This window comes from Balaenoptera ricei, chromosome 5 (genome assembly GCF_028023285.1).
Source record: "Balaenoptera ricei isolate mBalRic1 chromosome 5, mBalRic1.hap2, whole genome shotgun sequence".
Classification (NCBI taxonomy): domain Eukaryota; kingdom Metazoa; phylum Chordata; class Mammalia; order Artiodactyla; family Balaenopteridae; genus Balaenoptera; species Balaenoptera ricei.
The window spans coordinates 93,453,621-93,479,693 of record NC_082643.1 but is presented as its reverse complement, the minus strand read 5'-3'; the positions used below and the strand labels follow the sequence as shown (position 1 = coordinate 93,479,693).

Sequence of the window (26,073 nt, the reverse complement as noted above, 5' to 3'; positions counted from 1 at the left end):
TGCTCTGCTCTTGGCCACAGCTGAGTAGATGAGGCAAAGACTTATTTTCCTGTGACATATAATTTGTCTAACTTCATTAAAAAAGATAATCCTGCTCAACTGCCTTCCTCTCTCAGGGATGTTTGGAATTAAGGAGCTGAGAGGCTGAGTTGGTGGGTGGTAGGCACTAGGGTTATGAGGTGGCATTGGCAGATGGGATGGCCATTTTGAGACCATAGCAGATTGGATGCACAAAGGAAACTGGTTCTTTGAGCAGGAGAGGAATGGAGTAGATGTGTTGAGAGAAGTTGGGATGGGAGACATCAGTCTTTCCTGAGACGCAAGATTTTCTCAGCTCCCAGCTTTAATTCCTTTACCTTCTAGTGTGATTTTTTCCTGTCATTGGGTATCTGACGTCACTGATTTCAAATAATGCCCACTGCATCACATACTAACCAGCCTTCTACCTCTAATGTCACCTTTACATTTGAGTTAATGTGAGTGGGCTTCTTTTCCCTATTTCCAAAAGACCTTTAACTTAAATATGCTTCATATTTTCAAAGATCAAATAAGAAGTGGGTTTAATTAAAACAGAGACGATGATAGTAACTATGAAAGAAGGCTGTGGAGATTTTAATACTGAAAATAACCCTGCCCTAAATATCCAGGTGCAGAACAGGGTCCAAATGACCTCTCAGGGTTTCATGCTCCCTAGATTAGTAACAGATGATCATTTAAAAATACATGTTTATGCATAGAATTAGTTACCCTGAATTGTATGAGTCTGATAAAGCTAAAGAACTCTCTATTGTTCTCCTTCAAAGCTTAAACACTCCTGAGGTGGCACTATTAATATTCCTCTTTAACAGATGAGGAAACGTGGGTGTAGAGACGCCACGTGATTTGTCCACAATCCCTTGACTGAATTGTCTGACTCCAGAGCTGTGCTCTTAAAAGCCTCACTCCACTGCCTCATGGGAAAGTTTCATTACAACACCGAATAAGCTGTACAAACCAGAAGTAAAGCGCTCAGTTCTGGGATGATAAATATTAAGTATGTAATGCTTTGTTGCTCTGCCATGTTGACGAGTAAAAAAAAGTTTTACTTAAAAACTTTTAACTTCAATTCAGTTGCAGATCATCCTGTTGTTTGAATTACATTGATTGCCATCATTAATGATAGTGCCATATCTAATGATGCTTATAAATCATTGATTATTCCAGAAATTAAAAACAAAAAGCCCTGATATTATGAATCAGCTCCAAAGTGGTGATTTTTGTTTTTTTTAATGGAACCTTATTTATAGACTCCCTTTATTTATTTATTTTAACATTTATTTATTTATTTATTTATTTATTTATGGCTGTGTTGGGTCTTCATTTCTGCGCGAGGGCTTTCCCTACTTGCGGCGAGCGGGGGCCACTCTTCATCACGGCGCGCGGGCCTCTCACTATCGCGGCCTCTCTTGTTGCGGAGCACAGGCTCCAGACGCGCAGGCTCAGTAGTTGTGGCTCACGGGCCTAATTGCTCCGCGGCATGTGGGATCTTCCCAGACCAGGTGTCGAACCCGTGTCCCCTGCATTAGCAGGCAGATTCTCAACCACTGAGCCACCAGGGAAGCCCCCCAAAGTGGTGATTATTAAGGCTAGGGAAACAGTATCACCATGTTTCTGGATCTGAAACATTAGTGTGAGAAGGGGAATGTTGTAGTGGGAACAGCTCAGTCTTTGTAGTGAGACAGACTGGCTTTAAATGTTGGCTGTGCCATCTGACAACATTGTCGCTTTATGTCCAGTACTCACACTCTGAATCTCAGTTTTTTCGTATGTTTGAGACTAAAAATGCCTACCTCTTGTGCGCAGTGTGGGGATTAAACAAAATGTGTGATGTTATGTACATATAGTATGAATGCAAAACATGAAAGCTGATATTATTTTTATATTCAAAGCCAATGGAAGGCATTGGCTATAAAAACCTTAACACAGTCCAATACCAAGATGATCCCGTCATACAAATCTTTGGATATTCCATTTTACAAGTGAGGAAATGTGGGCTTACAGAGGCCCAGAGATGGGATGGCAGAGTGCTCTTTTAGTGAGAGAGGAAAGAAAAGCTTTATAAACTTTGGTGAGTATACTAGTTTTCCTTGGCTGCTGCAACAAATTATTACAAGCTTACTTGCTTAAAACAATACAAACTTATCACCTTAGAGTTATGTAGGTCAGAAGTCTGACACAGGTCTCTCCTAGATGAAACCACAGTGCTTACAGAGCTGCAATTTTTCAAAGATCTAAGGGAGAGTCTGTTTCTTGGCTCATTTAGGTTTTTGGTAGAATTCAGTTTCTTGTGGTTGTAGGACTGAAGTCTCCATTTCTTTGATGACTGTGAGCCGAGGATCATTTTCAACTTCTAGAGGCTACCTGCATTCTCGGCTGGTAGCTCCCTTCTTCCATCTTCAAAGCCGGCAATAGTAGGTTGAGTCCCTCTCATGCTGCCATCTCTTGTGCCTCTTCTTCTGTTGTTGCATCTCTTCGATCCACTCTTCTGCCATCCTCTTTCACTTCTAAGGACTCATGCAGCTAGATGGGGCCCACTTGAACAATCTAGAGAAATCTTCCCATCTCAAGATCCTTAACCTGAATTATATCTGCAAAGTCCCTTTGCAGTAACATAAAAAGTAAAGTAACATATTCACATATTCTATGGATTACTGCATGGACATCTTGTGGGGCTGGGGTGGGGGTGGTAGCTTATTATGTCCACCCAGAGAGTAATGGCATACAAAAGGGGCTTCCAAGTATGGAGTTGTTATGCATGATTCACATTATGTTCATGCTTGCAAAATAAGTGAGCTGTTGTTAAAAATTACCCACTCTTACAGACAGATATGCAGACAACACATGACCTTGCATAATTTGGCTTCTGCTTACCCTGCTTACCTCTCACTATTCTTATTGCTCTTCTGCTGAGCTATACACTCTCCTTATGGTGAACTTGCAGTTCCCAGAAGAGAATGAATACACAAACAAACAATGGCCAGGCCATACATGACAATAAAACTCTGATCCACAAGAGAAGCTCAGAAAGCCAAGTGACACCCACTGCAGCAGTTGGCCTAGAATAGTCAGAATGTGGTCAACAACTTCCAGCTTCTCTATTTTTTGCTCCTCTGTCCCCTACTTTGAACTTAGAACCAACCAGAAAAAGCCAAATATGCTTCCCAAACCAATTGCCTGGGATGCCCTTGTTCTAGTTAGCCTACCTCCAGCCTCCCTGTGCCAACAACCTTCAATCAAAAGTACCTGAATCCTCCCCCCATTTTTTTTTAAATAACAAAGCTTTCCTACTTCCCTGATAGCCTTTAATTATCTGCCAAATGCAAGTGATAATGGCTGACTCCTTGCTACAGCAAACTTGGAATAAATAAGCTGCTCACATTTTGTTGGGCTTTGTTTATTTCCATTCCTCCTTTGGACTTTTGCACATTTGTTTCCCTTTTTTCTCTTCCTGGATCACTCCTCCTTGCCTTATGTGGGTCATTTATTTTCATCTTTTGAGAATCAGCTTAGATGTCACTCATGACAATCATGACAATAATAATCATTATTAGGATGATAGCTAACTATGCCAAGAACTGTTCTAAGCATATTCGGTTTATCAGCTCATTAAATTCTCACAACAATTATTGAAATACATTTCTATTATTGTCCACATTTTACAGACAAGGAAAGATAATTCAGAGAGATAAAGTAACTTGCCTGAGGTCACCAAACTAGTGGGTGAAGGCCTTGGGGTAGAACTTGGGTAGCCTGTCACCATAGTTCACTTTTTAAACCGTTATGCTACATTGCTTTCAGAATGGACTTCCAAATGCCCTCAGTTTGGGATAAGGACTCTATCATATGTTTAAATAGCATTCTGTACTTTATTTTTAACAATAACATTGTATGATAATTGCTTATGAATTTGTCTGTAGTCCCGACTAAAATTTAAGTTTTCTTTGGACAAGGGCAATGTTTATATTACGTTTGTAAGTCCAGAATATAGTAGTTTCTCTATAAATATGTATTTGAGGAATGAATAAATTAATGATTGAATGAATGAAACAAATGCAAAAGTCTAAATTATTATATTTAAAATTGGTAGATAATAAGTTAAAATAAAGAGAGATAAAAAGACCCTGCTTCTATGCAAACTTTGAATGCAATACAATTCTGCATATGAATTTACAGTTATATTCACAACCTCTCGAAACAGGACAGCTTCTCTCTTCTTTGCTTAATTTCCCTCCATACTCTTAGACATACAATCACATGAAGAACTAATATCAGCCTTTCCTCAGAAAGTCTATTCCAAGTTGACAGTCATTGTTAGGTTAGACCCAACATCTTCTTGGCATTGGTTTCTAAGGCAGAACATGTCCAACTTAATAACATTCTTCTGAACTCTGCCACATCCAAAAACTCTCTCTCTCACACATGCAGTGCTGGGAGAATCAGCTGAGAGCCAAGGGTAGCTGTGTATTCCCATGGACTATGTCAGAAATTTAGAACAAACTCCCCAACTGAGCATTCCTTAATGTACCACGCCTCTGGCTCACTGACCTTGAAACCCACACTCTGGGACCAATGCTGAGTCCTTGTCAATGATCAGTGGGTCTCTCTTCCTAGACTTGTGAGACTGATGGGTCTGGAGAAGCACCAAGGCAGCCATTGGGTTCAACTTCTTTACTTATATTGAATACTTTTGAAATCTATTCATTCATTCAACAACTATTTATTGAGTCTCTACTAAATTTCTGGGATTGTCCCAGGATTTGGGGGATCCAGAGATAAATTAGATAGATAGGCCCTTATTATCAGGGGGCTTGTATTCAAGTGGAGTTGATCTACATACAAACAAGCAAATAAAATAATTTCTTTTTTTAATATGAACATATAAATTTATAATTTTTAATTGAAGTAGATTAACAGTGTTGTGTTAGGTACACAGCAAAGTGATTCAGTTATACATATATATCTATTTTTTTGGATTAATTTGCCTTATAGGTTAGGATAAAATATTGAGTATAGTTCTCTGTGCTTCACAGTAGGTCTTTGTTGGTTATCTGTTTTATATATAGTAGTGTGTATATGTTAATCCTAAACTCCTAATTTATCCTTCCCCCCTACAAATAAAATAATATCAATAAGCGTGCCAATAACACAAAGTTAAGTGATACCGACTTGCCCAAGTGAATCCCTTTCAGAACATACATCTTCCATAATCGTGTTGCCCCATCACATTTCCCTCTCTGATCAGCCAGTCTTCCTTGGACTTCATGTTTTCTGCCAGCCTTTAATTGATTATAAGTAGAAAGTAATGAACCTTATTTTGGTTTAAAGTCATTTAGGATATTATTATTCCTGATCCTCTCCCAATCCTTATTTATTGTCAATGTACTAAAAATAACTTTTCTTATACGTTCTTTTATTTTTCTTCTAGGAATTGACTATTACAACAAGATCATTGATGATTTGTTAACAATTGGGGTCACGCCCATAGTGACCCTCTATCACTTTGATTTGCCTCAGGCCTTGGAAGACCAAGGAGGTTGGTTGTCAGAGGCAATCGTTGAAATCCTTCCACAAATATGCCCGGTTTTGCTTCAGTACATTTGGGGATCGAGTCAAGCAGTGGATCACTATAAATGAGCCTAATATTTTTGCCCTGCTGGCATATGAGTTTGGTGCATTTTCTCCTGGTGTGCCTTACGTTGGAACTAAAGTTTATCAGGCAGCTCATAATTTGATTAAAGCTCATGCCAGATCCTGGCACAGCTATGAATCCTTATTCTGAAAAGAACAGAAAGGAATGGTGTCTCTCTCAATTTTTGCTGGCTGGGTGGAACCAGCAGATCCCAACTCAGTGTCTGACCAGGAAGCAGCTAAAAGCCATGGCTTTCCAGTTGGATTTCTTTGCTAAGCCCATATTTATTGACGGCGATTATCCTGAAGTTGTCAAGTCGCAGGTTGCCCTCACGAGTAAAAAGCAAGGTTATCCATCGTCCAGGCTTCCAGAATTTATAGAAGAAGAGAAGAAAATGATCAAAGGCACTGCTGATTTCTTTGCTGTGCAGAATTATACGACTTGCTGAGTCAAGTACCAGGAGAACAAGAAAGGAGAACTGTGTTTACTCCAGAATGTGGAAGTTGAAGTTTTTCCAGACCCATCTTGTATAAGTTTGGATTGGGTCTATGTGGTGCCATGGGGAATATGTAAACTACTGAAATACATTAAGGTAAATGCACCTTTTGTTTGCGTCCACATGTATTCAAACATGGGAAGATGGGAAGACGGGCATATGTCTATGTGTATAAGAACCCGAACAAAGAATGATTTAGGCAACAACATATACATCTGTTGGCCTGGGAAGAGATGATTAGGATTTAAGGCGATGGGGGTTAACTAGCTGATAAAGGGCTTCAAAGCTATTATTAAACTTAGGATTAAATTAAATCCTAAATTAAATTAAATTCAGTTGTGGCTACAGTAGCTTGGACATATTTTTCAGGCTGGGGTCACAACTGGAATTACTTAAAAGGGATAATAAGGGTTGAAATAGCTGGATCCTTTTCGGGTCTCTGTTACACTGGATGGCATCCAGGTAGCTGAAATTAAAAATTTTAAGTTATCAGTTTTTAGGATTCCTGCTGTGTGGGGGGATAGAGGTTGTAGCTGCTGGGAGGGACCAAGGGGTTAAGGAGAAATGACAATCAGCAGATGCTGATGGAAGAAAGATACTTCTGTCTTCTCATTATAACAGAAGTCATTTGACTGTCTTCATGGATATTTGCACAGTTTTTCTTTTCCATTGTTAGTTATAAAAGGTCAGCACGCAGAAAATTAAGTTAATAGGGTCAGTGCAATTTGATGAAAACTAGTTTGGGGGTTGTAGTTTAGAGACGGTAGAGGGGAATGCACCTGATATAATGAGCTTTTTTTTTTTTTAAACATCTGTTTGGAATAAAACTTCTGCTTTCTCATTCCAGGATATGTATAACAACCCTGTAATTTACATCACAGAGAATGGGTTTCCCCAGGGTGACCCCGACATCTTTTGATGATGCTCTGCGCTGGGAGTATTTCAGACACAGACATTTCAGGAGCTGTTCAGAGGTACCATTTGAAATGATGAAAGATCAATTGTGCAAGCTTAATATAATTTTCCCATGTGCCTATTTGCATTCAGCAAAGACCAATGATTTTGAAAGCTGAAATTCATGTAAATCAGTGTAAAGCCATGTAATTAAGAGAGAGGGGAGAAAAAGTATTTAGGAAAGAGGAAGGGTGAGGATTTTGGTCTAGCTTCAACCTGCTGAAGTTTAAGCAAGTAAAAAGCGACTGTCTTCAGCATTTTGTGACTCCTGGGTGAAGGTGACGTGAATAGAAGGAGTGGTGGCTGTTGGGAGAGAACCTCAGTTATTACAAAAAGATCAGCTGTGACCAACTAGAGCATGTTTATTTGCATATTTTAATATCCTAACTACCAAGAAATGAATTGACAGAATTCTTAAAGGACAAAAATTAAGTATTTGTCCAATAAACTTTAAAGTGGTATGCGTCTTCAATCAATGCATGTTTCATTTAAACTGTTACCAAGCAGCAGAAACAGGTTTTTTTTGTCATATAGAATCTGTGAATTTTGTTTCAAGACAATATTATTATTCTGGTATCTTGTTTTCCCTGATGGGATTCTTTTCATATTTGAAAACAAATGTGAAGGAATAATCTTCAACTGGTAACACACATTTCTATACTCCAGTTAATTTCTCCCTTTTAGCTACCACTTGGAACACTGTTGCTTCGTAAATTTAATTTATCCTCCCTATAAAGGAATAATATCATAGCAACAAAATTCAATGCAAAATTAGATTTTCAATTTCCTTTTTTTAACCACGATAGGCACAGTTATTTCTCATCATTCTGTTTGAGAGGTCCTGGAATGATTCTTTCCAAAATAGTAACATACTGGAATCAGCCAGAAGGAATTCTGGAAAGTGACATAAAGTGGTTTCTTTCCCAAACCTAAAATATATTGACTCAGTCCCTCACCTGGGCCTGGAGTTTATTGACAGAGGGCAATTGGATTCCTACAAATTGATCCAAGTAAAATCATTCTTTTGTATTACAGACAAAACGGATTCGTCCTCTGTGTGGGAATTCCCCATCTGATAAGAAAAGGAAATCTCTAGGTTTCTGAGATTCTCCCCACTTCTCCCTATAAATGACCCTATTCATAGTTGATACACTGATGTTCCCAGCTTCACCCCAAGAGACAAGTAGGCTAGTTACCATCATCAGATTTATGGATCCCATAGGGACCACAAACGACTCGTCCAAAATTGTTCTGTGTATGTTAGGGAAAAGAGAGAAAAAATAGAAATTGGCTTTCTTCATTCCCAGCTTGGTGCTCTGTTTAGTGCTAACATAAGGACATTTCATTGCTCTCTGAAATTGTTTCAAGTACTTTAAACAGTCCCTTAGATCTTTAAGACCCTCAAACTAAGATAACTTAAAGATTGAAAAGTTACTGAAGGCAAGAGTAGAAAATGTGAGAAGATTTGGTTTGTGAGTGACAGGAGAGAAGAATAGGGTTAGGAACAAAATCCTGTTTTTGAACTTGTTGAATTTCTATTGTACTTTTGAATTGTTGTAAAAAGTATCACGTACTTAAACCATTAATTTTTCACAGCATCTACAATCTCTTCTGATTCTTAACATTAGATAATTTATATTCATTGTAATTAACACACAATATTGTTTTTATTTTGATTTTTAAAAAATATGTAGCCTTTCAAAATGTGCAGAAATGTGCACATTGACCAAAAACCCTATATTAAGTGTATAGTCTGGACTGGGTATAGTGATAGCTATTTTTCATATGTTGTTGTAGTGGACACCAATTTTTTCATCTGCAGTGAAACTCTCTTTACTAGTAACGAATCCGTTTTTTTCTATGAAATACCCACCTCCCCCCATCCTTAGACTTACCATACCGGGGGCCATGTAAGTAGAATAAAATACTGCTGTTTGTCAATAGATAATTGATTGGTCTAGATATAGGCACATGACATGAGCTGGGCCAATCCCAGTTCTTCCCTAGGATTTAAAACTTGGACCAATCAGTTTGTTTGTCTCATAGCTTGGATTGACCTTGGCAGGCCATTGGTGGCTATGCCTTGCCATGTAAAGCTTAGGGGTAGTGAGAAGGTGAGCTGCAGGTGCCCCAAGGGAAATGGAGACAAGAAACGGGGAGAGATTCAGGAGGGCACTTGCACCTCTAATTCCAGTTTTTCTTCAGAGCCAGTTGCATGCATGTTCTTGAGAAACATTACTTTTACTTACAACTAAGTGCTCTTTCTGCTTCATCTGCTTCTGACTGGATTTCTATCACTTGGAACAAAGAAAGTCTTAATTGATGCCGTCATCTCATTTTATTGTCAAAACAGTGAGATGAGGTCGTTGCTCCTAATTTACAGATGAGCAAACTGAGTTTCAAAGAAGCTAAGTCATCTGCTCAAGATCACCAAGTTACTAAGTAATATTTACTAGAACAAGGCAGAATGTGTATATTATTATTATTACTACTACTACTGTTGGTATTGGGCTTTCTGACTCAGAGTGCTTGCTTGTCCCACCACATTTCTCGATACTTTTCCTCACCTTTGGTGCCCTGGGCTTGCGTAGATTCTTTGAAAGTGCTTCATGTTGCTTCTGCAACAGCCGACAGGTCCTACGACCTTGGACAAAACTCAGACACCCTGTATCCTGCCTGTTGTCAGAGGCATAGAGCTGAAGTTACTGATTGATTTCCTGAGACTCCTCCAAGGTAGCGCCGATGATCTTGGTTGGTGAGAACCTTACTAGTAAGAAGCACCTTGTGCGCAATTAAAAGTAATAACAGACCGAGGAAGACATTTGTGGGAAGTGCTGCAGGTGGGAGCCCTCCAGAACCCAGGGAGTCAGATGGACTATGGCTTTGTGATTCCCATGAAAAAAGCCCTCCCTCCAACATCACGCATCCGGACAGGCACATAATGACACCATAGTTGGATCAATGGCGTCTGCCTGGAGGTCTTACTAATCTCTTCAGGTAAAATCCCACAGCAATTAATTGAGCAGTAAAAAGAAAGCTAATGTTTCTGTTTCCTTTTGGGAAAGAAAAAATAAAAAAAGAGGAAAAATGTCATTTCAGGAAAAAAAAATCAGCTAACACCTTTTTAATCATTGCATTATTTAAATGCCTTTAAATAGATTGTGTTTTAATTAATGCAGATATAGATGAGAGAAAAGCGACACAGTGGAGACAAAAACACTGTAAATAACATAGAACTAGGCTTGCATTCCAGTTCCAGTTATTCAAGGATGGGCAAAAGGTTCAAACTCCCAAACTCTCAGTTTGTTCAGCAATAAAAATGGGATAACACTTGCCCTGGCAGAGTTGTTGAAAAGATTTTGTTTAATAAGCTATTGTGTTAAACACCCCAAGCAATTGCCTGGCACATGGTAGGCCCTCAACAAATGGTATAATTATTATTGTTACAAAATGTGCATTTTTAAGAACATATTTATCACCCCAAGTTATTTTCCTTATTATCTAAGAAATAGAATACCAAGACATTAAAAAAAAATTCCATCCTCCCTCAAGTCTCTAAGTTATGGCAGAACATTCCCCCATGTCTGCAATTTTCTCCATCATTGTTTTTGGGAAACCTCTGAATGAGTGTTGTAACACTGGCCCTCTGGCTGTTTATGATTGAACCCTGTGGAGGACAAAGCAGCCAGGACCTCCCTCCATTCGTTATTCCTTTGGAGAGGTTGCCAGATCAGGTGAAAAATCAAATCATTGCAGCAGAAACAACTGTCAATCAACTGGGTACCTGGAATTGTTCTGCCACAGGAATTTTTGTAAAAGCTCAGGGAGCAATGATCTTCAAAGAGTTAGGCTTTTCTCGCGTGATATTAATCTTTATTATATTCATAAAATTTACATCAGTCCTTGCTGCTCTGGAGCCAGCAGGCAAATTTAAGTTCGTACGTAATCACACCCTAAGGGATACCTCAATAATCTGAATGTTGTTGAGCAGGTGAGAAAGTGTGAGAAATCAGGGGAAGTTATTCTCAATGGGTGATACTTGACCCATGACCTAAACTCTCCTAAAAGGGGATTCCAGTTGGGTTCAACCTGCTCCTCACACCTACTGAATATATGCCTGTTCTGGGCTTGATTCCCAATCTTTCCTCAACTGGAATGTCATGGTCTTTGCCTTCTTCCTGGCCAGGTCCTGTTTGGAGTAGATCAACTAGCTTGAAGTCAGGCAAGACATGGGTTTGAAATTTAGTTCTTCCACTTACAAGTTCAATAATTTGGGGAAAAGTCTTAAGCAAACAACACTTCAGCCATCTAATTTTTAAAATGGGGATAATAAGAACATCTATCTTCTAAAACATGGTGGAAAATGAACAAGAAAATGCATGTAAAGCCTACATACAGAGTCTGGTACATTAAGAAAGATTCCATAATGATGGTTAATTTTGGGGGGCATCTCTGAGCCCTCTGAAAGTTGGAGCTGTGTCTTTTTTATAATTATATCTTCAACCCAGAGCACTGTTTCTGTCATGTAGTAGCTTTCTACACATGTTTGTTGAATTTGGTTGTGTCTATCAGAGAAGAGTTAGTCAATGGATAATGAGAAATAAATGATGAAATGATTGGAAACTGTATTTTCTTTCCCTAAAGAAATATACCCCACACAGGAAAAAAAAATGCAGCCTTCTGGAAAGTTTCTGAGCCAGCCCAACTTTCCAGTGAGATCCATGCCTGAGTTAGCACAGTAGTAGATGATTGCAGAGAAGATTTGTTAATGACCAGCTTTAGGCTTTTAATGACAAAACCCCTCAGCAAGATGTCATCAAATTTATTGAAGACTTCACTGAAAGTGTTGAAGCTGATGCATTGTAACAAGAAGGTTATAAATCTTGCAGCTTGGGTATACCACCAGGACAGGATGCTGAGCGCAGAATCACCCTGCTGTTGTCTGTCAGCATTCTCCCTCCCTCACTTCCCATGGAGAACCAGGAAAGGAGAAATACATCCATTTCCGAAAGTGGTTCAGACCTGGCAGCCACCTGCCTATGTCAGTTTCAGACCACAGAGGCCCATTTAACTGGACAAAATGTGTTAAGCACCTGTGTTTTTCTAAATGTGCATTAAAAAAAATCCTAAGAATTAGGGAAAGATCTCAAAGTTTGAGACATTGACCTTTTGGAAAAATGAGCCTATTAAAAATCCATTGCCAGCTCAGAATAGAGACTCAATTACCTGAATATAGAGTTTCGCTCTATGTCTATTGTTTTATTGCTTCTCAAAGTAAACCTTTGTCAACCTAGCCCTATGGAGCAGTTCATCTCATAGCTCACGGAGAACTCACAGCTTTGGGAACGTGTGGGGTGGAATGTAGGATGCACTTAATACTGTCGCTCCTGGCTGGACTGGATGCAGCTAGCGAAGAGGAGTCAAGATCGGAATAGAGAAGGAAGAATGAGATTCGAAGGCCGTGCACAAGAATTGTTTGTGTGTGCTAGTGTACGGACTTGTAGCATTTGAAAAGTCATGAAGAAAACAATTTCCAATATATCTGTATCCCACCAACCTACATATTCAGACCACACATAAACTCAGGCAGCCGAAGATTACAGAGTAAACCTTAAGCAGAGATATCCCAGATGACCTTCCCCTATTGCTTCTCCCCTACTTCTCCCCAAAGTTCAGTAGCATACTTACCTTTGTCTTCCATTCTCCTGTATGAAGGGTGGCAGAGTAGAAAGTCTGAAGGGTCTGAAGAGTGAAGGCTAAGTCCTGGGTTCTGGTGGTGTGCCCTTGGGGAAGTTCTCATTAGGACTCTCTGAATGTCAACCTCCTCACCTGTTAAATGGGACAGATGCTAATTGCCATCCTGCCTAACCCAAGGTCAGTTGTGAAAATAAAATAATTTATGTATATGTATGTCCTGAGCACCTTAAAATGTTAGATATTATTCTCATATTTGATATAGTTACTTTACACCTTTAAGGACATCATCTCTCTGGCCAAAAATACATAATCTGGACCTTAGTGTTCTCCACTGCAAAGGGAAGTGTTTGGTGCCCATTATCCAGATCCTGTCAACATTTACAATTCTCATATTCTATGGTTTTTATTTTCCTGCACGTTTCTGAAGGGCTATGAGAGTGGGATCAGATTAGGGGTTTGAGAGAACGTGTTCTATGACCAAGTGACTGGTGTGGTGCTTGGCAAAGCTCAGAATCAAACACACACATACACACACACACACACACACACACACACACTGCTGTTGTTGAACTACTTCACCAGACTTATCCAGGTGAGGCCCATACTGATGTGATCAGGAACATACACCATTTAACAGGCACACCCTCTTAGAAACATAGAACCTGGTGCATCTGCTTCCTGGGAACAGGTTTCATGGAGTTGCCCATTTGAGAAGCAGCTCAATCACACATCTGCCCTGTGTTTCCTGATTAGAAACCATTCTTTATCTTCTATTTCCATAGCATTCTAATACATATGCTGTGCCACCACAGATGGACATTCCCTTGGGCTTCTTTTTAATTCAGTTCCAACTGTTTTGAGGGGATAATTACTTAAGGTTCTCCACCACATCAGACCCAGTGAATTTTAATACTACTATACAGCCTTTAAAAAATTTATTTAGATGATTTCAAACTCATCCTCCATTTTTAGAACAATCTGTCCAGTAGTTTTTGTGTTGATGTAGCAGCAAACAGAAGTGCAGTTGTATTTTTATAACTGTAAAATAGACCTGTAAAATGATCAAAGTATAATTTATCTGAAGAAAATCTATTTTTCCAATATAAAGAGTAGACTCAATAGAATCTTGAAAAAGGGGCAAAAATAAGGATTTGATAATACTTTTTAAAATGAAATATAATTGAGATATAACATTGTATAAGCTTAAGGTGTACAACATGTTGATTTGATATATTTATATATTATAATATATTATATATTATAATATCACCACCTTAGTGTTAGCTAAAACCTCTAATATGTTACAGTGTTATTATTTCCTTTTTTTTTTTTGGCAGTAGGAACAATTAAGATCTAGTCTCTTAGCGACTTTGCAGTTTATAATACAGTATTGCTGACTATAATCACTATACTGTGCATTAGCTCTCTAGAACTTACCTATTTATTTATTAGTTCATAGTTTGTACCCTTAAAGAACATCTCCCTCCACCCCCAGCCTCTGGTAACCACCATTATACTCTCTGTGATTTTATACAATATTTGTATTTTTCTGTCTGACTTTTCACTTTGCGTAACGCCCTCAAGTTCCATCCATGTTGTTGCAAATGGCAGGATTACTTTTTCTTCTTCTCATGGCAGAATAATAGTCAGCTGTGTGTTTATGAGTGTGTGTGTGTGTGTGTGTGTGTGTGTGTGTGTATGTATGTATATATCAAAACTTCATTGTTACACTTTCATCTGTAGATCTGTTGATCATTTGTTGATGGACACTTAGGTTGTTTCCATATCTTGGTTATTGTCAATAATGCTGCAATAAACATAGGAGTTCATATATCTCTTGACTATCATCAAGAAGACTAGAGATAATTATTGGCGAGGATGTGGGGATAAAAGAACTCTTGTACACTGTTGGTAGGAATGTAAATTGATTCAGCCACCATGGAAAACCGTATGGAGGTTCCTGAAAAAATTAAAAATAGAACTACTATATGATACAGCAAAATCCACTTCTGGGTATATATCCAAAGGAAATGGAAACAGGAGTTTGAAGAGATGATGACTTTTTTCACCTGTTTGGGGAGAGAGCAATACTGGAATATTCAGGTGTTGAGAGGGCTATTGGAATTGAGAGAAGCTGAACATCTCAGGTTTTCCCCAGGTGAAGTGGTCCTCAATTGTCTGTCTACATAAGCTCTTATTTTCTCATCTCCAAAATGACCTGATTACCACCTGGCCTCTTAGTTATCTAAGAACCTGCTTTGGAACAAGGCTAGTAGAATTTCTCTTAGTGTGATTGGCAGGGATTGCCTGGATAACTGTGTTAAGATGGATTCTGTTGGACAGCTGTGGGCTCTTGGAAAGAAGAGGGAGAAGTGGATGGCCAGGTGTTAGCCGTTCCTACTCAGGAAACTCAGGAAACTTTTGGAGTTTTCCAAATCTTGGAAAAGGATATTCCCCACTATAAATTATTACATTGACATTATGTCTTATAAATCGAAGTCTTGTGAGTTCATCAGTGGAGATTAGCTCTGGGTGCACCAAGAAAATGAGTCTCTGGATTTGCAACGTTGCTAATTAGACCTTCAGCAGTGTTAATCTCACCAGTTCTATGGCCTTCCCCTCTGTGGTCTTATCTTACCTATTTATAACTTTGATATTACTTATGCTGGACAATTGCTCTACAGTGACATAAATATTGTTTCTGCCAGCTTTCGCAAGCTTGTCATTGAGTAAATTCCTGGTTAACTACATCCTATATTGTTTTTTCAATATTGAGCCTGACACTGTATACAAGAAAATCAACAATATTATGAATAAAACATTAAACATTGGTACCATAAACTGATTCATGAGACCCTCGTACAACTGCAGCCCTGTCAAAATTGAATACTTGTTGACTAAGCCAACTGAATAGATGGAACTTGGGAAACACTTTGATTTTTGAAGACAATGCCCATTATAGTCCTTGAAAGGAAGGGAAAAAACAATTTTTAGGAGAAAATGGAAGTTATTAAAAGGTATAAGCATTCACAGGCAAGAGCAGTGTGTAGTAAGATTTTATGCACCATTTTTTTACAGACAGAATTCTAACCAGAATACAGTTTTGGGGTTTTTGGTTCTATACTTAGCATTCAGTAAGTGCTAAGTAAATGTTTAATGAGTGACTAGGAGATTGAACCTATGTTAGCAGGAAAACTGAATTACTCTCCAGAATTTCAATGAATATTAGATTTATACCACCATTTTGCTTTTTAAAAGAATTTAAATAAATGGTAGATTGTTTTTACTATTATGAGAACAATTTTCATGCATCAGGATTAGGCATGAGTGCTAATTATACCCTTTTGACATTAAACTTGGGTGTGTTGTGACAATAATTGAAATCTATGCTAAAGTTTTTTAACCTTCTTTCTATAAATGCACTTAACCTCTCTGTGCCTCAGTTTCTTCATTTGAAGAATAAAAGGCTTGAACTAGCTATTCTTTTGTGATACTTCCAGTTTAAGAATTATGTGACCCTCTAAATATTCTTTCTAGGCAGGTATGTCAAGGATCATATTTTATTAGAACTCTTGGTAATTTCTTAGGCTATTAAAAAAAATTAAGTCTAAGGAATTATAATTAATAGTCTTTTTAAAAGAACTTTCTTCATTCTTCTCATCCAGCTACTTAATTTGAAATGTGAACACCTTTTTTATCTGGGCATAAAATTAGACCTTGCTCTCCAATGAACTGATTCTATTGATATTGATTCAGTTTCCAGGTAACATTTTCTTGACCTTCAATCTGGGTGTTTCCTCCTTTATTCATTTGTACTGAAAATGAACCTCACTTTTCTTCCCCTGAGAAAGTTATCCCTTGGAGTTCAGAAACAGAAGGGTCACCTCAGATTCAAGTTTTACAAAGTTACTGTGGAGAGTATAAAATCTCAGAGAGGAAATTGAATGAACAAATCAGTTCAAAGCATTAGAGGAAAATTCCCAGTTGAACAACTCCACAGCAGTTACAATCATGAGCAGTGAAATCACCTTTCAAAAAGTGATCATGGCAAGCACCACCTAATCTATCAAGTTTTAAGACAGTTAAGTATGATTTTCAAGCTTTGCCATAAATGCATAATTTAATTCAGTTAGGCAGTGCAGTAATTTTAACTTTCTTTAAATTTAACTTGAGCATGAAACTTTTGTCACTGGGCAAGATCCTGAATTAGAAAGGAAGATCAGATTTCAGAATTACCTTCCTGCCATAATTCTGGGGAGAGACTTCATATATGGGAAGTCTGTATTTTTATTCTGAATTTTTGAGCAGAGAGATAACTCTAATCAGGGCTCCTCTGACCCCAAGTTACTGTTTAGGTAGCATTTTCTTCGATACAATGAAAATATCAGCATGGTGCTAGAGTTGAAAATAGTTCCTTTTAAGGCTTCTTAAGGCTTATCTGGAAATGCTACATGCAGCAAGAAGGCCAGTCTCTTTGATGAGGGTCATCTCAGAAGTGCAATGTCTCCTTGGTGTGAATGAGATTAGCTAATGAAACAGTATCATGGCCGGAGATGATTCCATGCCCTTCTAAAGTTTAGCCACTTTTCCCCTTTGTTTGTGATATTCCATTATAGGAATCACTGTCTGCTTTAGAGATAAGTGAAACCATTATGTGTGGAAGAAGAAAAGGCATTTGAGCCTTGAAGAATGTTAATTGGCGCTTGTGAATACGGGTGAACAAGAAACCATAAATGTCTCAGGTGAAATTGTGAATGAGTTTGGGACTCAAAAGTAGATGATGGGAGAAGGAATGTACCACACCTGTTTATGAAATAACTTTTTTCTCCCCTAACAAGTTGGATTCATTTCTTTTATAGATGTAAATCCAGCCTAAAGTCTTAAATAATTTTAAATGACCATGTTCTTTTACGAGGCAATTCAAATATTGGGTTGGCCAAAAAGCTCGTTCGTGTTTTTTGTAAGATGTTATGGAAAAACCCTAACAAACTTTTTGGCCAACCCAATGTATTTTATAGTTAAAGATAAGTGGATTAACACAAAAATTAGATCACTGAATAAAATATGAGTAAATGAATGTATATTAAGTATATACATTTATTGGTAAATCATTTTGTTATGTGGCTGAGGCTGTGCTAATTTAGTCTCTTAAAATATTTTCTTCCGAAGATGTTCAGGCTATATTCTTCATCCTTTGAATGAGCAGTTGGCCTTTTATTAAAAAAAAAACAAACAAACTTACAAAAATATTTCATGTCCAGAGTTTGCTGCCCTCATGAATACATGGTAGCAATCTCAAGAATGGCTGAGAAAAATTCTAAAGCATGTCTGGAAAAACAAAGAGTATGACCCACTGACTGTGCTTAAGTTTTATACAGACAGGCAGAAAATTTTATGAATACTTTTACATAACAAGAATTTGCTTGTTTGACATAGTGAAAGAACATATTCCTTAAAGACACAGTTCTGCCCTCAAAATCTGGCTCTGACACCCTGTCTTGTTTTGTAACCTTGGACAAGTTATCTTAACTTTATGAATTTCAGTTCATCATCTGTGAAATGTTATTTTTGGTGGGGATTAATGATATACTTCGTATCCTAGAAAAATGCTTGGCACATAAGTCCCCCAAATGATAACGAATGCAGTGAATTCTTTGTTACCCAGCCTCTATTATCCAGGATTTTAGAAAAACTGTGACTTCCTGCACAGTCATCAAGCACTGATAATTTATATTTCTCTTGATGACCCTGAAATGCATTCTGAATAATTAGAGGAAGAATAAATTATAATCAGTTTAGTTTCAGTGTTAAATGTATTTTAATATTCTCATTCTTTAAAAATTTGTAATCCTTCTGCATGTGGTAACAATTAACAGAAAATATTTGATTAGCTGGAGCACTCCATTTCCTATCTGACTAATAAGGAGTTTATTGTGTATTTCTGGAACCCAAACTCTGCCCTGTGGATCAACTGGGCATTTGCTGTGTGGGTTCACTTCACACCAGCCTTATATCCATTCTCAGAGTCAAGGTGTTGACTTTATTGCCTGGTGGAAATTCTAGAATTAACCATTAAATATTCTCAAACAATAGTCTGAGTCTACACAAGGCCCTTTGCATATTTTTGATCACAAGGTCATAATACTGGTCATCCAGTCTGATTTTGTGCAGATGAGTAACTAAATCTTCTAGCCCTGAGCCTTGTCCCGTTCTTTTCCTATGGATTTCTAGAGATGGACATCTCAACCGACATTAGTAACCAATCTATCTTGGTGTTTCATCAACCTTTACTTTTATCCAATCGTGTTTTAGACATCTTCACTGGGCTTTTTAGGCTACAGAACCTTCTAGATGAAAACTTCGCTGTTCATTTAATCATTTTTGTGGTTCTTCTTTGAATTATCCACGTTTCTCCCATTTGTCTGGTCCCCCACATAATGTCACATGCTGCTTTAAAAGATGGCTTAACAACTGACTTGTGTTAGAAATAGTCTTTAAAAATGTATCGATGTATAGTTTCTTTGTGATCTCAGTTAGTAAGGTGGATTTTCAGGCAAGCAGATTGATTTTGGAGGTTTAATTGATCACCATAAGACATAGTATTCAACCGTCCTCCTCTGTCTGGCCTCATGCTGCCTTCCTTTAACTCTCTGCCTTGCCCTGAAATCCCCCTTCCAACCAACAGTCTTCTCTTCCATAATATCCTTCACGTCCCAGCTGACATTCCCAGTACTTAGGGAATACAGTGGTGGCTGCAGAGGGAGGCTGATGGTTTCCTTTAAATGGGGAGCAAGGACAGGTAGCTGGTGAAGAGTTAATTTTGCTTTCCAAGATCAGGCGACTGTTGGTCCTGGTATGAAGCCAGGATTTGTGAGGATACTCCTGTCAAAATACGGGGTCTTCCTTGGCAATGTCTGGGTGTGTGCTAGGTGAAGACAGGGAGCCTGGGTGAATAGCCAGAAAGCAACAGTTAGCACTCTAACCTTGTGCTGTCTCTGAGACTAAACTCACTAGGTAACCATAGATCAGTTGATAAGGTAAGCTGCCTATTACTACTACTGTGTGTAATTTCACCCCAAAGTGAATTTTTTTTCTCCTTATATAGACATATATTAAAACCAACAACTCAATGGTGATGCTATCACTGTTTCTCTAGGCACAACAAACCTATATTTGTTTGACTATTGCAAACATGTTTCATGTTTGACAAACCATACTTACATTACAGGGCTATGCTGAATCTTCTGAGAACTATGATTTTTAACTTTGGTATACTAGAATTGTCAATTGCAATCAGTTGACCATTGACCAAAAAAATGGTCAATTTTTACTGAGGAGGCTTCTTTAAGAAAATGTGACATTTTCCTAATTATGGAATCAGAGCTCCTTGGCAGAACAAATGAATTTATTTTAACATAAAATGTTAAAACTTAAGAATGTTCATAAAATTGAAGTTAAAGTCTCTTCACTGGTTTTTTGTACCAATACATTCCAGAAATGTCATATTGAATATTTGTATTAGGCAGTAGTTGAGGAAAGCTTATATAAAGTTTCTTATTCTTTAACTTAAATTTTTTTTGTTGAGATATAATTGACATATAACATTATATTAGTTTCAAGTGTACAATATAATAATTCAATATTTGTATATATGTTATGAAATGATTCCCCAAATAAGTCTAAGTTATGTTTTAACTCTTGATATTCCTGATGCTGGATTCTTTTATAAATTTGGGTAATTGCATTCAATCTAAGTCATTTATTGCTTTCCTTTTATTTAAGAGAGATCTGCTTCTTTAAAAAATCATCTTCTTTTTGTATTTCTATTTTTAAAAATATTTATTGAATAACACAAACACTGTTAAATCTCTCTTATTCAGAATAATGGTAGGGAGGACAGTTAAATGCCGGTTTAACTTGTTGAGAGGTATTAATTTTTGTCAGTTATCAAAGATGGGCCATTTTATTATATATTCAGGTTCCTGATGAAAAGAAATACAAGCTAGTAAGCCAGAACCAGGAGGGAAAGGGAGAATACAAATGTTCTGACCATAGATGTTGACAGAAAGCTTGAAAACTGGCACATAGCTTCCTGGCAAAGGGATTCACCATTTGTTACAGCAGTAGTATTCAGACTGTGTGCTGTGGAGCCTTGGGTTCTGTGGAGATATCTCTGGGGACTCTGTCAGATTGTATCTAGAGAAGGTGAGAAATAAGGGCTCCGGAGCACATCAGTTTTCATTGGTTGTATTTATTAGAAATCCATAAAAATTTTCATTTGAAAGGAAGACTCTGTTGCTAAAAAAGGAAAAATTGGATAGCCACTGACTAATAGGGAACTCATTATCAGAGGGGAAAAAACATAGTAGCGGATTGGTTAAAGATGGTGGAGTAGAAGGTCATGTGCTCACTCCCTCCTGCGAGAGCACCGGAATCACAACTAACTGCTTAACAATCATCTATAGGAAGACACCGGAACTCACCAGAAAAGATACCCCACAACTAAAGACAAAGGAGAAGCTGCAATGAGATGGTAAGGGCGCAATCACAATAAAATCAAATCCCATAACCACTGGGTGGGTGACTCACAAACTGGAGGACAATTATACCACAGAAGTCCACCCACTGGAGTGAAGGTTCTGAGCCCCACATAAGGCTTCCCAACGTGGGGGTCTGGCAATGGGAGGAGGAATTCCCAAAGAATCAGACTTTGAAGGCTAGCAGGATTTGATTGCAGGACTTTGACAGGACTAGGGGAAACAGAGATGCCACTCTTGGAGGGCACACACAAAGTAGTATGTGCATCATGACCCAGGGGAAGGAGCAGTGACCCCATAGGAAACTGAACCAGACCTACCTGCTAGTGTTGGAGGGTCTCCTGCAGAGGCAGGGTGTGGCTGTGGCCCACTGCTGGGACAAGGACACTGGCAGCAGAAGATCGGGGAAGTACTCCTTGGCATGAGCCCTCCCAGAGGCTGCCATTATCCCCACGAAAGAGCCTGCAGCCTCCAGTGCTGGGTCACCTCAGGCCAAACAACCAACAGGGAGGAAACTCAGACCCATCCATTAGCAGACAAGTGGATTAAAGTTTTACTGAGCTCTGCCCACCAGAGCAACACCCAGCTCTACCCACCACCAGTCCCTCCCATCAGGACGCTTGCACAAGCCTCTTAGATAGCCTCATCCACCAGAGGACAGACAGCAAAAGCAAGAAAAACTACAATCCTGCAGCTGGTGGAACGAAGACCATATTCATAGAAACACAGACAAAATGAAAAGGCAGAGGACTATGTACACGATGAAGGAACACCATAACCCCCCCCAAAAACAATTAAATGAAGTGGAGACAGGAAACCTTCCAGAAAAAGAATTCAGAATAATGATAGTGAAGATGATCCAGGACCTCCAAAAAGAATGGAGGCAAAGATCGAGAAGATGCAAGAAATGTTTAACAAAGACCTAAAAGAATTAAAGAACAAACACCAGGAAGAATTAAAGAAAAAGCAAACAGAGATGAACAATACAATGACTGAAATGAAAACTACACTAGAAGGAATCAATAGCAGAATAACTGAGGCAGAAGAACGGATAAGTGACCTGGAAGACAGAATGGTGGAATTCACTGCTGTGGAACAGAATAAAGAAAAAAGAATGAAAAGAAATGAAGACAGCCTAAGAGAACTCTGGGACAACACTGAATGCAACAACATTCGCATTATAGGGGTCCCAGAAGGAGACAAGATAGAGAAAGGATCCGAGAAAATATTTGAAAAGATTATAGTTGAAAACTTCCCTAACATGGGAAAGGAAACAGCCACCCAAGTCCAGGAAGTGCAGAGAGTCCCAAGTAGGATAAACCCAAGGAGAAACATGCTGAGACAGATAGTAATCAAACTGACAAAAATTAAAGACAAAGAAAAATTATTAAAAGCAACAAGGGAAAAATGACAAATAACATACAAGGGAACTCCCATAAGGTTCTCAGCAGAAACTCTGCAAGCCAGAAGGGAGTGGCATGATATAAGTGATGAAAGGGAAGAACCTACAACCAAGATTACTCTACCCAGCAAGAATCTCATTCAGATTCAATGGAGAAATCAAAAGCTTTACAGACAAGGAAAAGCTAAGAGAATTCAGCACCACCAAACCAGCTCTACAACAAATGCTAAAGAAACTTCTCTAAATGGGAAACACAAGAGAAGAAAAGGAACTACAAAAACAAACCCAAAACAATTAAGAAAATGGTAATAGAAACATACATGTCAATAATTACCTTATATGTGAATGGATTAAATGCTCCAACCAAAAGACACAGGCTCACTGAATGGATACAAAACAAGACCCATATATATGCTGTGTGCAAGAGACCAACTTCAGACCAAGGGACACATACAGACTGAAAATGAGGGGATGGAAAAAGATATTCCATGCAAATAGAAATCAAAAGAAAGCTGGAGTAGCAATACTCATATCAGATAAAATAGACTTTTAAATAAGAATGTTACAAGAGACAAGGAAGGACACTACATAATAACCAAGAAGAAGATATAACAATTATGAATATATATGTACCCAACATAGGTGCGCTTCAATACATAAGGCAAATGCTAACAGCTATAAAAACGGAAATCAACAGTAACACGATAATAGTGGGGGACTTTAACACCTCACTTACACCAATGAACAGATCAGCCAGACAGAAAATGAATAAGGAAATACAAGCCTTAAGTGACACAATAGACCAGATAGATTTAATTGATATTTATAGGACATTCCATCCGAAAACAGCAGATTACACTTTCTTCTCAAGTGCGCACGAAACATTCTCCAGGATAGATCACATCTGGGGTCACAAATCAAGCCTCAGTAAATTTAAGAAAATTGAAATCATATCAAGCATCTTTTCCAACCACAAAGCTATGAGATTGGAAATCAATTACAGGGCAAAAATGTAAAAAACACAAACACATGGAGGCTTAACAATACGTTACTAAATAACCAAGAGATCCCTGAAGAAATCAAAGAGGAAATCAGAAAATACTTAGAGACAAATGACAATGAAATCACGACGATCCAGAACCTATGGGATGCAGCAAAAGCAGTTCTAAAAGGGAAGTTTATAGCAATACAATCCTACTTCAAGAAACAAGAAAAATCCCAAGTAAACAATCTAACCTTACACCTAAGGGAACTAGAGAAAGAAGAACAAACAAAACCCAAAGTTAGTAGAAGGAAAGAAATCATAAAGATCAGAGCAGAAATAAATGAAATAGAAACACAGAAAACAATAGCAAAGATCAATAAAACTAAAAGCTGGTTCTTTGAGAAGATAAACAAAATTGATAAACCTGTAGCCAGACTCATCAAGAAAAAGAGGGAGAGGACTCAAATCAATAAAATTAGAAATGAAAAAGAAGTTACAATGGACACCACAAAAAATACAAAGCATCCTAAGAGACAAACAACTCTATGCCAGTAAAATGGACAACCTGGAAGAAATGGACAAATTCTTAGAAAGGTATAACCTTCCAAGACTGAACCAGGAAGAAACAGAAAATAGGAAATGACCAATCACAAGAAATGGAATTGAAACTGTGATGAAAAATCTTCCAACAAACAAAGTCCAGGACCAGATGGCTTCACAGGTGAATTCTATCAAACATTTAGAGAAGAGCTAACGCCCATCCTTCTCTTCCAAAAATTGCAGAGGAAGGAACACTCCCAAACTCATTCTACAAGGCCACCATCACCCTGAGACCAAAACCAGACAGAGATACTACAAAAAAAGAAAATTAGAGACCAATATCACTGATGAATATAGATGCAAAAATCCTCAACAAAATACTAGCAAACAGAATCCAACAACACATTAAAAGGATCATACACTATAATCAAGTGAGATTTATCCCAAGCATGCAAGGATTCTTCAATACATGCAAATCAATCAGTGTGATACACCATGTTTACAAACTGAAGAATACAAACCATATGATAATCTCAATAGATGCAGAAAAACTTTTGACAAAATTCAACACAGATTTATGACAAAAACTCTCCAGAAAGTGGGCATAGAGGGAACCTATCTCAACGTAATAAAGGCCATATATGACAAACCCACAGCAAACATCATTCTCAATGGTGAAAAACTGAAAGCATTTTCTGTAAGATCAGGAACAAGACAAGGATGTCCACTCTTGCCACTATTATTCAACATAGTTTTGGAAGTCCTAGCCATGGTAATCAGAGAAGAAAAAGAAATAAAATTAATACAAATTGGAAAGGAGGAAGTAAAACTGTCACTGTTTGCAGATGACATGATACTATACATAGGGAATCCTAAAGATGCCACCAGAAAATTACTAGAGTTAATCAATGAATTTGGTAAAGTTACAGGATACCAAATTAATGCACAGAAACCTCTTGCATTCCTATACACTAACAATGAAGGATCAGAAAGAGAAATTAAGGAAACAATCCCATTCACCACTGCAACAAAAAGAATAAAATACCTAGGAATAAACCTACCTAAGGAGGTAAAAGACCCGTACTCAGAAAACTGTAAGACACTGATGAAAGAAATCAAAGATGACACAGACAGTTGGAGAGATATACCGTGTTCTTGGATTGGAAGAATCAATATTATGAAAATGACTATACTACCCAAAGCAGTCTACAGATTCAGTGCAATCCCTATTAAATTACCAATGGCATTTTTTTACAGACACAAAAGAGCCCAAATAGCCAAAGCAATCTTGAGGGGAAAAAATGGAGGTGGAGGAATGAGACTCCCTGCCTTCAGATTATACTACAAAGCTACAGTAATCAAGACAGTATGGTACTGGCACAAAAACAGAAATATAGATCAACGGAACAGGATAGAAAGCCCAGAGATAAACGCACGCACCTATGGTCAACTAATCTATGTCATAGGAGGCAAGAATATACGATGGAGAAAAGACAGCCTCTTCAATAAGTGGTGCTGGGAAAACTGGACAGCTACATATAAAAGAATGAAATTAGAACACTCCCTAACACCATATACAAAAATAAACTCAAAATGGATTAAAAACCTAAATGTAAGACCAGACACTATCAAACTCTTAGAGGAAAACAGAGGCAAAACACTCTATGACATAAATCACAGCAAGATCCTTTTGGACCCACCTCCTAGAGAAATGGAAATAAAAACAAAAATAAACAAATGGGACCTAATGAAACTTAAAAGGTTTTGCACAGCAAAGGAAACCATAAACAAGAC

The 26,073-nt window shown here is 38.0% G+C and overlaps 1 pseudogene; it reads left to right on the top strand.

Moving 5' to 3' along the window:
- The window catches only part of LOC132366569 (cytosolic beta-glucosidase-like), a 138,474-nt pseudogene that overhangs the window by 52,775 nt on the left and 59,626 nt on the right, over positions 1-26,073 (top strand).